This window comes from Nuphar pumila, chromosome 7 (genome assembly GCF_984573655.1).
Source record: "Nuphar pumila chromosome 7, dmNupPumi1.hap1.1, whole genome shotgun sequence".
In the NCBI taxonomy this organism is placed as follows: Eukaryota; Viridiplantae; Streptophyta; class Magnoliopsida; order Nymphaeales; family Nymphaeaceae; genus Nuphar; species Nuphar pumila.
The window spans coordinates 72,475,135-72,488,558 of NC_143255.1; the positions used below are offsets into that span (position 1 = coordinate 72,475,135).

General features: G+C 39.3%; 1 non-coding gene across 1 annotated transcript; it reads left to right on the top strand.

Annotated features, from left to right (window-relative positions):
* Nucleotides 1-4,380: 4,380 nt before the first annotated feature.
* LOC149832387 (small nucleolar RNA R71) lies at nt 4,381-4,483 on the top strand. The gene has a single exon (XR_016433435.1). It is a non-coding gene; the product is annotated as a small nucleolar RNA R71 (small nucleolar RNA).
* The last annotated feature ends 8,941 nt before the right edge of the window (nt 4,484-13,424 follow it).

Consider the following 13,424-nt stretch of genomic DNA (forward strand, 5'->3'; position numbering starts at 1 on the left):
TGGGACCAATCCTTGCGGTCCGGACGAACTGTCTTTTCTAAAATTCGCTTAATCTCCCTATTGGACACTTCAACCTGTCCACTAGTCTGCGGATGATATGGAGTGGTGAATCTATGATTGACAGAATATCTTCTCAGCAGAGAATCTATCTGAACATTCCTAAAATGCTTACCACCATCGCTAATCATTGCACGTGGCACTCCAAAACGACTGAAAATGTTGTGCTTAATGAACTTAAGCACTACTCTGTGATCATTGGTCTTGGTTGCCACAGCCTCGACCCACTTGGACACATAATCAACCGCCACCAGAATATATAAATTTCCGAATGAGGGCGGAAATGGTCCCATGAAATCAATGCCCCAAACATCAAAAATTTCGACTATCAAAATCGGCAGCAAGGGCATCATGTCCCTCTTGGACATGTTTCCAATCTGCTGACATCGCAGGCATCGCCTACAGAACTCATGAGCGTCTTTGTGGAGTGTGGGCCAATAAAATCCTGACTGCAAAACCTTTGCAGCCGTCTTCCTACTACTAAAATGCCCTCCACAGGCTAACGAATGGGAAAAATTCAAAATGGACTCGTATTCCTCCTCCGGAACGCATCTCCTAATGATCTGATCTGCACAGTATTTGAACAACTCCGGTTCATCCCAATAATAGTGCCTCACCTGAGATAGGAATCTCTCACGCTCATTCTTGTTCCAATGCTCAGGTATTTGTCTCGAAACCAGATAGTTCACAATATCTGCAAACCAGGGTAACTGCGATGTATTGACTGACATGATCTGCTCGTCGGGGAAAGAATCACTGATCGGTCTCTGATCCTGCGTGGTCTCCACGATCAGTCTGGAAAGATGGTCTGCTACTACATTCTCGCTTTCTTTCTTATCTCGAATCTCGAGATCAAACTCCTGTAGTAGTAGGACCCAACGAATCAATCTCGGTTTGGTGTCTTTCTTATTCAACAAATATTTCAATGCAGAATGGTCAGAATAAACAACCACCTTCGAACCGAGTAAATAGGACCTAAATTTATCCAATGCGAAAACTACCGCAAGTAGTTCTTTCTCTGTCGTAGTATAATTCATCTGGGCATCAGACAGATTTCTACTCGCATAGTAGATCACATAGGGCTTCCTATCAATGCGTTGTCCTAAAATGGCCCCCATAGCATAATCAGATGCATCGCACATAATCTCAAATGGAAGAGTCCAATCTGGAGGTCTCAAAATAGGTGCAGTAATCAAGGCCTCTTTGAGAATCTCAAAGGCCTTCATACAATCCTCACCGAAAACAAAGGGTTGGTCTTTCTCCAATAACGTGCAAAGCGGTCGAGAAATTTTGCTGAAATCTTTTATGAACTGCCTGTAAAATCCCGCATGCCCTAAAAATGATCGAATCTGCCTCACAGAGGTGGGTGGAGTCAAACGAGAAATGGATTCCACCTTTGCTCTGTCAACCTCAATACCACGCTTGGACACAATGTGTCCTAGCACAATCCCCTCCTGGACCATAAAATGGCTCTTTTCCCAACTCAGGACGAGATTGGTCTCCACACACCTACTCAGTACTCGAGCAAGTTTATGGAGGCAATCTTCAAAAGAAGAGCCATACACTGAAAAGTCGTCCATAAAAACTTCCATCACATCATCAATCATGTCCGAGAAGATAGCAAGCATGCACCTCTGAAAAGTAGTCGGGGCATTACAGAGCCCAAAAGGCATACGTCTAAATGCGAAGGTGCCATAAGGACATGTAAACGTGGTCTTCTCTTGGTCGTCAGGATGGACAACTACCTGATTGTATCCTGAATATCCGTCTAGAAAGCAGTAGTAGCTCTGTCCTGCGAGTCGCTCTAAGATCTGATCAATGAATGACAATGGGAAATGATCTTTCCTAGTTGCCACATTCAACTTCCTATAATCGATGCAGACTCGCCATCCTGTAGTGGTCCTCATCGGAATTCTCTCACCCTTCTCATTCTCAACCACAGTGAGTCCTGACTTCTTCGGCACAACTTGAATCGGACTGACCCACTGACTATCAGAAATAGGGTAAATGATTCCAGCATCCAACCACTTCAGCACCTCTTTCTTCACCACTTCCTTCATGTTGGGATTTAGCCTTCTCTGCATATCCCTAAATGGCTTGATTTCCTCATTACAATGGATCCTATGCATGCAGAATGAAGGATCAATCCCCTTTAGATCCGCTACTCCCCATCCAATCGCTGCCTTGTGCTCTCGAAGAATAGTCAGCAATCTCTGTTCCTGTTCCTCAGTGAGCAAGGACGAGATGATCACAGGCAGAGTCTCATCATCTCCGAGGTATGCATACTTGAGTGAATCCGGTAAGGGTTTCAACTCAAGTTTCGGAGGCGACTCGATCGACGATTTGGCGGGGGTCTCCGCAAGTGGTGGAAGAGGTTCCCTGACTGCTCCCCAAGGTGGTCTCTCCGACGACACTCTAGACACATCTACACAATCTAAACCGCTATTCTTCTCTATATGGTACAAATCTAAAGAATCCTCAGTAATGTACAACTCGGGCTGCTCCTCCACTAACTCCTGTGCAATGTCTACATGAAAGCAGTCCATGTCTCCTGCTGGTCCCATCGCGGCATTGAAAATATTCAGCTTTACCTTCCTATTGCCAAATGAGAGATCCATGGCTCCAGTTCTACAATTGATGCACGCATTGGCAGTCGCCAAGAATGGTCTGCCTAAAATAATCGGAGTCTGGTGCTGGCTGTCTACTCCTTCCATATCAAGGATAATGAAATCGACTGGAAAATAAAAGTCATCTACTTTAACTAGTACGTCCTCCAAGACACCTCTCGGTACCTTGACGGAACGATCTGCCAGTTGAAGTGTAATCGGAGTCGATCTCATCTCCCCTAACCCGAAAGAATCAAAGAAATATCCGGGCAGAATGTTCACGCTTGCTCCAAGATCGAGCAATGCGCGTTCTATCCGGATGTTCCCTATAGTACAAGCAATGATAGGGGCTCCAGGGTCCTTGAGCTTTGGTGGTGTCTGATGCTGAAGTACTGAACTCACCTGCTCAGTCAGATGGACCCTGTTAGGAACTCGCTCTCTGGATTTCCTCTTTTGCGTACATAGCTCCTTCAGAAATTTGGCATAAGCCGGCACCTGCTGAATAGCATCGAGCAAAGGTAGGTTGATCTGTACATGCTTGAAGATATCAAGCATGTCCTGGATCTTCGCACCTTGCTTCCCTCTATAACCAGAAGACTCTAATGCTTTGGGATAGGGTGGTGGGGGAATATACTCTGCTGGCTCCTCCTCTTTGCGAGAAGGCTCACTCCTATCCTTCTTCTTCTCTGAGGATAAAGATGATGAAGGTGATGATGGGGATGGAGATGATGAGTGAGCCGACGTAGGTGAAACAATGGTCTCTGGCTCCTCTATCTTCTCTCTACTCTCAACGTGATACTCACGTCCACTCCTCAAGGCCATAACTGATTTAGCCTGCTGCTGTGTCTCAGTATGAAATAGGCCTCCAGTCATCTAGTCCTTACCCTTCGGGTTCATGACAGCCTGACTCGGCAATGTACCCTCGGGTCTCCTACTAATAGCCTCAGCTAACTGTCCCATTTGCGACTCTAACTTCGCAATGGACTGCGTATGTGAGCTCAAAATATGGCTACACTTCTCGAAGGCGTTCTGATTAGAGGTTTTCACCTCTTGGAATGCCTGGAGAAGTCTCTCCTCAAAAGATGTCTGTGGGGCAGACTCCTGCTGAATCGGGGAAGGAACTGAAGAAGAAGAAGACTGAGCATAGTTCGGTCTTTGAAATGGCTGAGTAAAAGATGGCTGCCGAACTGGCTGAGAGGAAGAAGGCATCTGTATAGAAGACTGTGGATTCTTCCATGAAAAATTGGGATGGTTACGCCAACCCGGATTATATGTCGATGAAAATGGGTTATTTGGCGGTCTGACGTAACCCTGAGCTGCCTGAACTTGTTCTTGAACAAATTCAGGGTACTGAGCTGCTGAAGGGCACTCAGTGATCTCGTGTGCCGGACTGGCACAAAGAGTACACACCTGCTGTGTAGTGGATGGTCCTGAGAGAAGCTGGTCCAGCTTCTGAGCAATCATGTCTACTTTACACTGTAGTGCCGTAGATGGACCAATCTCAAGAACGCCAGCTTTCTTCTGAATGCTGGGTGTGGCTCTATCAGAATGAGAGCTCGAAGCATGGTGGAGTGAATTCTCGGCCAATGTATCAAATAGCCTCCATGCTTCGTCCTCGCTCTTCAGCATGAATGTCCCACCGCATGAAGAGTCGATCATCTGACGATTCTTGTCAGACAATCCATCATAGAAACTCTGCACCAGTTGCCATTTCGGCACCTAATGATGGGGGCATTTCCTGAGGAGATCCTTCATTCTCTCCCAGGTCTCATGAAAGCGCTCACCATCTAGCTCTGAAAAGCTAGTGATGGCTCTACGATATTGGTTCGTGCGACCAATGGGAAAGTATTTCCGAAGAAACTCCTGTTGCAACTGATCCCAGGACTCTATTTCTACAGAATCTAAGGACTTTAGCCAATACTTGGCTTTGTCCTTCAATGAAAAAGGGAATAGAGTCAACCTCAACGCATCATCATCGAAATTCTGTATCTTAACAGTAGAACAGATTTCGAGGAATTCATCTAAGTGTCGGTAGGGATCCTCATGACTAAGGCCATAAAAGGATGGAAGCATTTGAATAATGCTGGCCTTAATCTCATAATGTGGTGCTCCTACATCGGGTCTCCGAATGCAGGATGCCTGAACATAGTCTGTGGGAATGAAGTATTCCCGCAGAGGGCGTGAAAGAACTGGGGGTGGAGGTGGAGGATCCATGTCAGCCATTGTTGCCGAACTTCGATGAGAATGTAAAATTCTCTCTGGGTTGTCAACAAATGGGTGTAATGGGGTTCCTAGACCTCGTCGACCCTGCATACACTGGTACTAAGACCAGATGTAAGCAAACGACCTAAAAAAAAATTAAACTAGCACAGATACTAAAATGTAAATAAGCAAATAACAGTAACTAAAAACAAACAAATATGCTATATAGCTATGTCAGAATTCTATACTAAATAATTAAATAACAAAGTAAACTATTCTAAAATGCTAAAACAAATAAATACAGGAAATCACAAACTATGTTTTTCTAAAATCCACCTGTCTAATTGCTCCTTGCAGAATGATAATTAGGTGAATCCTAAAAAGAACAATATGTGAATCCTATATTTACTAACTATATTAATCCTATATTCACTTACTAATCCTACTAACTAAAAAGAAAACAACTAATTAACTAACTAAAACAAAATAATAATAAATTAAACTCTAAGAAATAAAGTAATTAATTCGCCGTTCCCCGGCAACGGCGCCAAAATTTGGTTGATATTTTGGAATGCTCTTTTTTTAAAACAATTATTTTCAATAAAACTTTGGAAAATCGTCAACCAAAAATATAAAAACCGACTTTCCACAAAGTGGTAAGTACGGGTCGATCCTCAGGGAACAGGAATTAATAACTACAATTCTAGAAAATTTAATTTATTAATATCAAATGGCAATCTACAATTATAAAGTGAATACAACTACAATTAAGCACTAAAAGAACACTAAACAAGCATTCAGTCTTCTGCTCCACACCAAGGGTATTTTTGTCTTTTCGCCACTTAGAGAATCTTCTCACTTGTATAATAACCTTGGAAACTAAATATGCTTTTCAACCTAAAAATGCAGAAAAGTACAAAGTTAGTTTTCTATTTTAATTATGCAAACAACAACTAAAACTATATCTAATTCTACGAAAATAATAAACAAATGCTACTTATCAAACAAAAATTAAATAAAATACTAAATTAATTCTAAAATTAACCAAATTACTTCTACTAATGCTGTATGATGATTATTCAACTTCTAAAATACAGAAACTACTGAAAACAAACCTAAAATGCCGAAATTAAGAAAATTACGAAACTGCCCCTAACTAGTGTAAACTAGCAATCTGACAGGTTATCGGAAAACCACTGTTTGACAAAGCAAACGAGGTCCGATTTTCCCAAAATTTGTTCTGTTCTTCAACTGACAGATTAAACAAATTGACAGTTTTTACAGAATTGAAAAACAGTATCTGGAACTCCAGATATAAGCGTTTCAAATCTGGGAAAAATCAGGATATCGTCAGTCCTGTAATTTAAAATCCAGAAAAAGCGGTTTTCACAAAACGCTTAAAAATCAGACCAAATCAACTCCGAATGAACTGAAATTTGGTCTGCAGTTAAATAACACGTTAATAAAGTGAATAGAAGAAAAAAATTTGGAAAACACAGAATGTTTGCTCAGAAAATAATTCTGTTGCGACAGGGCAAAAATCTGGTTTTTATTTGAGTGCACTATTCACTTTATGAACCTATTTACCCCCTATCAAATGTAATCTACACCTAATGCAATCTAAATGACACTGTATAACAGTGTATATGCAGATGAATATTAGGAAAACACTAAATGCACGACGAACAAAACACTACAAGCAATTTATGACTAGAACGAAGTTAACTAACAATGGAAATGCAACTATGCTCAATAATAAAATACAATCTAACTACTAAGTTAACTAATATCTAACTATCATTCAAACCACAATGAAACACATTTCATACATACTAAATAAATACGCTATACGTACACACACTTCTACACTAAAACTAAATTAGATAAATAAACTAATTAATATAAAAATCAAAAGAAATAATAAGAAATGACTTACTTAACTAAAGAACGAAGGCTAAGGGTAGGTTTCACTTGGTTGACTCGACTAGGATCGGTTTCGACTTGAGTAGGTTCAGTTTGGGTTTGGATGCACTCGGATGGGATTAGATAGGCTCGATTTGACTAGGTTGAAAGAGATAGGTTCGAGCTAAGGTTGACTCACTAATTGGATTCGGTTTTGAGTTACCTTAATCAACTAGGTTCGGTTGACTTAGGTGGACTCGGTTTGACCTTAGTTAAGGTTGGGTTGGGTTTGGCTAAGGTTGACTCGATCTCGGATTGGTCTTGACTTGGACTTAGGCTAGGCTAGGGTTTGAACTTGGTTTAGGATAGACTTAGTCAACTAGGTTCGGGTTGACTTAGACTCAACTAAGTTGGACTCAACTTAGGTTCGACTAGGCTCGAATGGGCTAAGGTAAGCTCGGTTTGACTCACTAGGTTTAGACTAAGTTTTTACCCGAGTTAGGTCTTTGACTAGGTTTGACCAAGGTTGGGTTTTGGATTTAGGTCTAGCAAGACTAGGATGAACTCGGTTTAGGTAGGCTTGAACTAAGTTGAATCAACTAGGTTTGACTTAGATAGGTTAGGTAGACTAGGTTGACCTAACTTAGGTTAGGGTTGACTCCACTAAGCTTGACTAAGGTTGGGCTTTGGTCTTAGACTCGACCTAAATGCGGTTTAGGCTTTGACTTGGGCTAGGCTAGGTTTTGACTAGGCTCAAAGGGGGTGTAGACTAGGGGTTGACTCGACCTAGGCTCGGTTTGACTAGGTTAGGTCTAGACTAAAGTAGTAACCTCCTAATTAAGCTACAATTAATCCAAAGTTCACGATTTTAATGGAGGAGGTTGGAAAAGGAATGTAATAATTACCAATGTTCAAACTTTGAAATGCTTTGGATTCTCAAAAATCGCCCCATTTAAAGAGGGAGTTACACTCCTTAATTGCCTTTAATGCCTTTTTGGAAATCTGAAAAGGCCAATCTAGAAATCCACGATTTTTGCTTTTCAAGATGGAATTAAAATGCTTTTAATGCTCTATGGAAATCGTGTACCCTAGATTGGAATTTTGGTTTAATTGCAAAAACACTTTCCAAAGTTAAGGAGTAACTCCTTCTTTAATACCCATTCAAAATTCAAATCTTCCTTAAATGCCTCACACGATTTTTGAAGAATCTCCTTTTTCCAAAAGCTTTCCAATTTTCAATTACTTTAATTACCTCTCTTCTCAAAAATCGCCAACTTTAATGGATGCTACTTTCTAAACTAATAGACTTAATTCTACCTAGGGAATAAAAGAAATTAAATGGAAAATCGATTTCCTAGGAGTTAATGCTAACCTAATTATCAAAACCTACTTAGTTAACCTCTAAAAACGGCTAGAAAAGAAAGACCTAATACATTGAACCTAGACACCTTCCTAACTCAACTAATGACCATTAAGACTTTCTAAAAATCGACCAAGAGCTCAAGGAGAGCTCTAATGGCTGCCGCCCACCTTGGGGAAGAAGAAGAACTACACGAAAATAAAAAATAAAAAATATATAAACTTATAAACTAACGAAAAGCAATAAAACCAAGTAACTACTATTTTGATAAAACTAAGTTAGAAAATACTAAAAATGACTCCTAATTACACAAAGGCTAACAATAACATCACTATGCTGGACTTAAAATCATAAAAAAAATAAAGAAAACTTGATTTTTATAATTTTCAATAATACACTCAAACACCAAAACGAAAAATGATTAAAACAATTAAGTAAATCAATCCTAAAACAATGGAACGACTAACACCAATTTATGCTACTGTTAACACACTAAACACACAGCAAGCAACACAACTTACCACTCTAAACCCCCTTTTAACAAAAATATAAAGATCGGCTAGAATATCCCTAGCCGATTTTTTTTTCTTTTTTCAAAAATAAAATCAAAACGAAACACACGCACAACCCACGACTTAGAATAAACTAAAATGAAATTTCCGATTGAGATTTTCAGCAACACAATACAAGACACAAGCTGGACAAAACAAAAATAGCAAAACAGAAAAATATTTTTGTAGAAATCAAGAATCGGCTAGAAAAAGTCTAGCCGATTTTTCTTCTTTTCAAGCAAAAACAACACACAAACAAACCTAACGACTAAGATGAATCAAAATGAAATTTGTGTCTGAGATTTTCTAAAAAGAAAACACCTATAACACGCTGGAATCAAAAACCCAAATCGACTAGAAAAGCCTCTTGCCGATTTGCACGTTTTAGACAAAAACGATGGAAAAACACAAATCGAATACACAACCAATGAAAGAAAACCTAATCTAACGTGCTGGTCTGTGCACGCATGCTATTCTAAGGTTGAAATAAAAAGAAAAACAAGAAACATACAGAAAATAACAAAACAAAAACCACACACACAAATCGGTTTTATCTAGAAGAGAAGGAAGAAGAAGACCTACCTTTTGGAAGATCCGACGACCGGGGGGGTGAAGAAGAGCGGACCGTGGCTGGATGTAGACGTCTTCTACAGTTCAAGGATGTTGTACTTCACCAAAAACGGCACCTATTGCAGCTGCTACACGTTGGAGATCCACCGATGATGGAATGTGAGCCGATTCGCGATCGGAGGGTGTAGAAAGCCGGATGGAGGTAGGGCCGGCTCACCTTGGTGTTGTGTTGCGCACTCCCGCCCAAGGTTAATGGTCTCCACCTCTGCTACACCTGCAAAAGTACAGAAAAATGGTGAAAAGACAGCAAGGAATAAGAAAGAAAGGAAAAGAAACCAAAGAAAGCTTGAAAATATGCTTGAAAATCAAGCATAGGTCGATCTTCAATGGCCAACACTTGGGAAAGATGGAGAGGAAGGAGCTGCTGCTGTAGAGTCACTGTAGGGGGCGTCCAAACACAGCCAAAGACGCCTAGGGTTCTTGAAAAAAAACTATTTATAGTTTTGACATTTTTCAGAAAGAGTGTTAAAAAATAAAATATTGTTAGGCGCCACTTTCTGGGGGGGTTTTAGAAAAACTTTTTGAAATGGGTATGGATAGGTGTGTGGGTTGGGTTTTGGGCTTTCTAAGAGTTGATCCAAGGTCCAATTGACCTAATTGGGTCGGATATGGATCCGATCCACCTCGAAATCCTTGCCCAAACACTGAAATAACCATAACTCTCTCATTTTAACTCCGATTTTTCTGAAATTCGAACCATAGCCCCTTACTATCAAAACACATCTAAACATGGGTTTAAAACCTTAAACTTGATACAAAACGCATGAAAAACTTGTTTACATGATGTGCATTTCATGCATCATCACATCTCACGAAGGCATGAGGATTCAACCAGAGGGATGTATCATATGTACATTAGTTTGTTTGTCATTTCAGTATTTTCTTTATTCATTATTCATTTTTTCGTATTTGCTAACTTTTGGTTTTGATATATGCAGGATGAATTTAACACTTAGTGTATCAGTTACCAGGTACAGAGCAGAGCGTTCAAAGAATTCAAAGATCAGATGAAATTCAACTTCAGAAGCTCAAGAGCAGATCAAGTTGTATCTATCTTTTCTCCCATATTCTATTGTCCTTTAGTATGCATGTGCATCGTATTATAATATATTTTGTATGCCACTAGGGACAGTGTCATTCAAGCATGGGGGGGGGGGGGTTTAGATGCATGCACATAAAAATTTCAAATTTTTTTTTTTATGACTGGTAATCAAAGTAGGCAATTGAGAATAAGTTGTAGCATATATGATTGTTTTTGGCATAATCTAACAGTTTATAAATTTTTAAGCCCCATAATTTTTTTTTTCTGAACTGAGTCAAATAGAGTAGTTATTTATGAGAAAATTCAAAGAAAAGATAGTATTTGATTGTTAGAAAATTTTGAATCACTTTTGTATAAGTATGCACAGTATGTTTTGTGAAAGAAATAAGCAATGGAAAGATGTGTTTGAAAAATGAGTTTAAAAGAATAGAGCTACGTTTAGTTGTTGATGTCTTCGTGAATCCTAGTAGTGGAACTCAGACACGAGATGAAATGTTTGAGTCTCTTAACGAAAAGGATAACGAAGGAGATCATCTTCTTGTCTAAGTCGATATCTGTGGCCTTTGTAGTTCGAGTAAGTAGAATCTGAAGGGTGTTTTACACCTGGTGCCCCAAAGACAGTTGGTTTGGGAGCCACCGGTTCGAAAGCTCGTTACATGAACTACATAGAAAGCCTAAGAGATAGAGACATTGCACAGGACGAGAGGAAGACTATACGTAAACTATTAGAATAGAAGGTCTAATGACTCGAGCAATTAAGTCCAAGGGATACTCTATATCTAGTGCCCTAAGGTCGGCCAACTTGAGAGTCACTGACCCAAAGCTCGCTACACGGGTCACGAAAACTGACTATTCGAAATAGTGCTCATATGAGAAGAATGCGCAAGAGATCAAAAGTTGAAAAAAAGAGTGAAAATGAAAGAAAAAGAATGTGCTGAAAGAGGAAATTTTCATTGCTTAGGCATATTTGTGTATTACTGTGCAGAAAACATACAAGTGAGAATAAATCAGTAAAACATGAAGAATACTTGAATTTCGGAGAAAAATCATGAACTAGCTACAATATTAGAAAAGTGAAGGAAAAGAAGTTTACTGTGAGGGCATGAGATTTTTAAACTTGTTTTGAGAATGTCAATTACATGAAATATTTGTTACAATTGCATTCTTAAGAGCCTAATATTTTTGAAAGATCATCCTCGCATTTCATTGATGTTTGTGGGTAGCATCTCTGCAAACCCTCACGAGACCTTACTCGTCCACTAGTGTAAGCTAGGGGTTTAAAGGGCTTGTTGCATACGCTAAATGCAACCGTGATTCCTACGAAAGTGAGTTAGTTTTATTTTATTCATTTATTTAATAAGATCTTTCATGATTATTGGGTAGCCCATATTTTTATTGCATGTTAGAGTGTATTGCTAGGGACTAGCAATTATTCTAGCATGGGGGTATTTGATGATGCATAAATATCACATTTTATTAATACATTTTCACTTCATAAATGCATCATCTATAGGTTTAAAGCATACACTTAGGTTCATAATATGATTATAGAGCTTGGGTTCAAATTTCATTGAAATCGGACTTAAAACGAAGGAATTATGGCATTTACAGTGTAATGGGTCAAATATCGGATCCGATTTGAGAGATTTGGATCCAGACGCCCATTTGGACTTTGGATATGGACCAAATTACATGGATTTAACCCAACTCCAGCCCACTTAAGTTTTGTAAAAAGATTTTCTAAAAACCCCCTGCAGAAAGAGGCGCCCAGTAAATATTTTTATTTTAAACCTGTTTTTGTAAAATAGCCAAAAGAAGCCAAATCGCCTAAAAGGAGAGGGGCGCCCATTCCAGCCCTGTCTTTGGCTATGTTTGGACGTCCCTTGCAGTGATTCTAACTCCATCATCTTCTTCCCCTCCAGCCCTCCACGTTTTGGCCATTGAAGATCGGTCTATGCTTGATTTTCAAGCATATTTTCGATCTCTCTTGTGTCCTTTCCATTTCTTTCTTTCTCCTTGCTGTAGTTTCACCACTTTTCTGTATTTTTGCAGGTGTAGCAGAGGTGGAGACCATTAACCTTGTGCGGGAGTGCGAAACACACCAACAAGGTGAGCCGGCCCTACCTCCATCCGGCTTTCTACACCCTCCGATCGAGAATCGGCTCACATTCCATCGTCGGTGGATCTCCAACGTGTAGCAGCTGCAAAGGTGCTGTTTTTTGGTGAAGACCAACATTCTCGAACTGCGTAGGACGTCCATCTCCAGCCACGGTCCGCTCTTCTTCATCCCCCCAGTCGTCGGATCTTCCAAAAGGTAGGTCTTCTTCTTCCTTCTCTTCTAGCTAAAACCGAATTGGGTGTTGGTTTTCTTTTTATTTTATTTTCTAAGTGTTTCTTGTTTTCTTTTCATTTTTAACCTTAGGATAGAGTTCGTGCATAGGCCAGCATGCTAGATTAGGTTTTCTTTCATTGCTTACACATTTAATTGGTGTTTTTCCTTCGTTTTCCCCTAAAAATATGTAAATCGGCTAGAGGCTTTTCTAGCCGATTTAGAAGTTTTGTTTCCAACGTGTTCTTGGGTCTGTTCTATTGTAAATCCAATTATAAAAGTCATTTTGATTCATCTTATTTGTGGATTTGATTGTGTCTTGTGTTGGTTTCCATTTTGAAAAAGAAAAAAAAAATCGGCTAGATTTATTCTAGCCGATCTTTGCATTTTAGTTAAATTCGTGTTTTTAGGTTAGCAAATCGTGTGTTTTGCTGTTTGTTTTGCATGTTAACAGCAGCATAAAAGCATGTTAAGACATTTTATTATTTTAGGATTGGTCTAGAGAATCGTTTTTAGTATTTTGTATTTTTGGTGTTTTGGATCTATTGAAAAACAAAAAAATTACAAAAGTCGATTTTTCATGTCTTTATGTTCTTAATAAATTTCAGCATAGTGTTGTTCATGTTTGCAATTGTGGAGTTAGGAGTTCTTTTCATTATATTTTAATTTAATTTCATCAAAATAGTGGTTCCTTAGTAAGTCGTTTTTCTTTTTAGTTAAGTTTTTATTCTTTTTAAAAAATTTT